Consider the following 4371-nt stretch of genomic DNA (forward strand, 5'->3'; position numbering starts at 1 on the left):
CGGGCCGGGGGCGGGCCGGGGGCGGGCGCCACGAGACGGCAGAGGCGTCCATAAATTACGTGCACTTTCCCTCTCCGTGTGCGTGCGATTGCGGCGGCAGCGTGTCACAAGGCGTCAGCCGGCGTCACGGCAGGCGTCTGTGCGCGACCCCCTCGACCCCTCCCCGCCGCGACACGCTCGCCGCGAGGTGCCCGCGTCGTCCCTTCTACACCGGAAGGAAAAAAAATAACAAAGGCAGAACCCGGTGCCTTGATAATCGTGTCAAATTTTAAGGCCATAAAAAAATAACAACTGCGGCCATGCAAAAATTCTAGGTTTGTTTTTCAGCACCCCCACCCCCTACCATTTTCTCTCGATTACGCTGTCATTAGCACTGCTGTACTTTCGTGACAGCCCTCCCTACCCCATGCGTTACAAACCTCAGTGGCCCAGCCCCAGCCCCTCCAAGGGTGCGGTGCGGTCACATTGACCTCTCTAGTCTAAAAAAATTAATTGAAGAAGCAAAAAACGTTAACATTCGTTAACAATGAAACGACCCCAGTTTCTAGAAATTTTTATCCATCTACAATATATCATTTAAATTAATTGAAATTGGAAATGCTGAAAATAATATTGAAATAAAAAATTTCGCCGGGGCCGTGCTTGTCATGAACACTGCGATTGGTGATGTTTGGTTGACGGCGACCCCAGCTGGGAGGGGCAGGGTGTCACACCGGGTGTATCATAGAAGACGCAGGTGCGGGCGGGTTTAAATGATAAACGATAGCAGAAGCAGTGAAGAAACATTAAAAGTAGGGTTTGAAAATGACAACAGTGGGTGGAGTTGAGAGAGGGCGGAGCTTAGAGTACAGTGTTAATTGTTAACCGCTCCAATGCAACAAGTGCGTCCACGTGTCGCTGGCCCCCCTCGCGCCGCGCTGTATGATATGATGTGAATCGGTCGGCAGAAACGACCCTAACGGGATCGTTTAAAAAAAAAGCCTAGCTGACACCTGCCCCTTACGCCCCCCAAACGACACGTCAGAGAGAACATTAGCAGCTCGTATGCGCGAGCGTTCATTTTAATCGCATCAAACACACTGATAAACCAAGTGTGCAACTGCTAAGCACTTGTAACTGTGCACCTCCTAGTTCAACACTGGCAAGTGTTCAACACGTTTTTTGTACACGTGCAAGTGTTCAACTCAATAGTTGCACACTTGTAAGTGTTCAACACTGGGGGGTGCAACGTGGGAGTTGAACACTTGCAAGTGTGCAACTGTCGAGTTGCACACTTGCAAGTGCACAAAACCCGTGGTGAGCACTTGCAGGTGTTGAACTGGGAGTTGCACACTTTCAAGTGTTTAGCAGTTGCACACTTGGTTTATCAGTGCAACCATTGCTGCCGCGAATTACTCTTTGATGAAAAACAATAGCTGCCCCCTTACCCCCCCTCCTCCAGGCGCCTACAGGGGCGCCAGGTCTGATTGCCGCGGTAAATCATACTTTACTCCCCGGGGCTGCGTGCGAGTGCGCGGCCCGCCCGGGGTGCGGCCGCAGCGGGCGCGGGGGCCGTCTCGCACGCAGCCGCCCGCGGCGTGCGTAGCAAGAGCAAGGCGGTCACCATTAGAGGTGGTTGCAACTTATCTTGACCAGAAATGGCTGAGGCCCGAGAGCCCCGACAACAAAAGAAATACAGTCCGCCCAAGAGCCACTGGCGGGTCTCCGCGCGGGGGCAGCGGGGGTTGGCATCTATTGAGGAGCCCGGGCGAGGAGGCGAGACTAATGGCCCCCAATAAAACGGCCCGCTTTGTTTCTTGAATCCCTATGAGTACTTTTTATGTGAACATTTTAAACTCACTGCACCGACCACTCGATCAGGCATAGTGTTGCATTTTTACGGTAAAATTAAAAGTTGCCGGTATTTTACGTAAAATACGGTAAATTACGGTATTTATTGGTAAAATTGGATTTTGGACTTTGTTAGGCCTCTAAACACACATCTGTCGAATAAACAAGCTGTGTTGTTCATATCTCGCTATTTTTGTATCAAACTCTGTGCTGTATACGACTTTTAGTCACAAAATATTGTCACATAGCTGTACACAGCATCCAGATATTCTACAATTATCACTGAGAGGAGAAGGGGTGCAATCCGAGTTCCGAGTTATCCAAAACGGATTTCAGAACTAGAAAGAAATACTCGCAATGACAGTCGTAGCCTGGTGTTCATCGCACACCTCTTTCCCGCATTAAAATAAGCAGATATAATTGCGATTTTCATTAAAAATGCTGGAAAGCTTTGCAAATTAATATCTGTTGTGGGGCTACAGTTTTTTGGTTTGTTTATATATGGAATGAAATTCCTGAATTTTGCGCCATGCAATGTATTCCCTGTATTTATTAAAGAAGGCAGTTGGCATCTTTGACCAATAATGAACAGCGTCTTGAAAAAAGAACGTTTTTAGCAGCAGACTAACCCGAGGGGTCCGCAACTAGGTTCGAGCGTGTACACCGGCCACCCAGAAGTTTGGGAAGACCCACGAAGAGAAGACCTAGGATACAGAGGTGAGTATCGGTCGGTCCGCCAGTCCCGGTAAGCTGGTAGCGAGTCCCGGTAAGTCCCGGCAAGGTTCCGAAAGCGATAGGTGCGAGTGAGACGCTCGCGCCGGCCATAGCTCCATCTCACTCGCACGTGTCGCTTTCGGAACCTTGCCGGGACTTACCGGGACTCGCTACCAGCTTACCGGGACTGGCGGACCGACCGATGCTCGCCTCTGCTAGGATACCAAGGGAAAATGCAGGAAAACCAGAGAAAACCCCATCATCGTGTGTACACCGGCAGACCACAGTTAGTTGCAGACCCCTCGAGATCAACCACTAAGTTCTTTTTAGGACAGCCATTTCCTTATATTTCATGCCTAAAAATCCATTGTCTATCATTTTTTAAATTGCGAAAAGCGTTTCATGTAGCAGCATTAGTACATAGAGCAGATTCCTGAGAGGGTACATAGTTCCCAGGAAATGTGTCTGGTCAATTATCTTCGAAATATACGAAAAACAGCTGGCTTGTAGCGCGTTACTCGATACAAAGACTGTACTTCAATTTTACCAAAAATACCAATTTTACCGGGTCTCGGTAAATTACGGTATTTTACCGGTATAATACCGTTTATTACCGGTAATGTTACCGGCCCGTGCATCCCTAATCAGGCATCAAAAATTGATATGCAACGTATTTTGAACCATTCCAATCGGACTTTCCGTTCTCAAATTATAAGCCCAAACATAAGATTTTAATAAAACGGACATTCGTCAATAGTTCTTGTGCTATTCGTCACAAACTCTGACTTTGCGGCTGTTTATTTCTTGAACGGATAGATATAGAGCCATGGTGCATAGGACCTTCATTATTGTTCGTCAAACTTTGAACACATTTTATAAAATTAAAATTTGTGTAGATGCCACTGTTTTTGTAGTAAACCGTTCCAAACTTCGACTTTTCGCTATAAGGTAAACATCCAAAAGCCCCAATTTTGAATCTTGTCTAGCTTATAAAATTTGTGTGCGGTGACCTGAATGGTCACAAACCGTATTTCGCCTCGGTCAAGAATTTGTTCGGTGAACACTAAAACGTGCGTACAATATTATCAAAACTATTCGAATTTGGTATCAAATTTCTTGTTTCGAAACATCCTATCCGATTCTGGCGTTCATACCCTCCGTTATGCCTTTATTCAAAGTATCAAATTGGAACTATAGTAAGGGCGGGTGAATGACCTAAATTGCTGCGACTCTTGCCGGAGCACTCAATTGCACACAATAGGCCGCCCCCGCCTCTCCGGCCGGCCGGCCCGGGCCACATGGTGCGCTACCGGCTGCAGTGCGGCTCCGGCAGGGCTGCACTTCTGGCGTGGCCTGTAAGTTTCTGGTCAAGATAAGTTGCAACCACCTCTAGCCTACGTCTCAATTCGGACACGCCACACGGCAGGGCCGGGTACACGGCAAAAAGAAAACGGCAGGGCAAGCAGGACGCCGGCGTACATTAACGCGCGTTTAATCAGGGTTTGAAAAAAAAAGAAAATATTCTTGACAAGTGAAAAGGAAATTATGTTAACAAAACAAAATCTTGACATGACGTAAAAGAAATTCACAATATAGGATGCAATACCATTAAATAAAAGTTGCAGAACTACGTACACTCACTTCGACTACATATAATTTTTGAACAGATTCTAAAACAGATATTTTGCAATATTGTTGACCGAAGCGTTATAACAGGTTTCTGATCTTTTTACAGGGTGCTCAATGCCAGGTGTTCGCAGTGGTGCGTGTGTGTGAGCAGCGCAGGAAGGTGCAGGGCAAAGGGAGGCAGCATGGACGTCGGGGGGG

The sequence above is a fragment of the Frankliniella occidentalis genome, unplaced genomic scaffold (assembly GCF_000697945.3).
Source record: "Frankliniella occidentalis isolate FOCC.00 unplaced genomic scaffold, Focc_3.1 Scaffold217, whole genome shotgun sequence".
Lineage (NCBI taxonomy): Eukaryota > Metazoa > Arthropoda > Insecta > Thysanoptera > Thripidae > Frankliniella > Frankliniella occidentalis.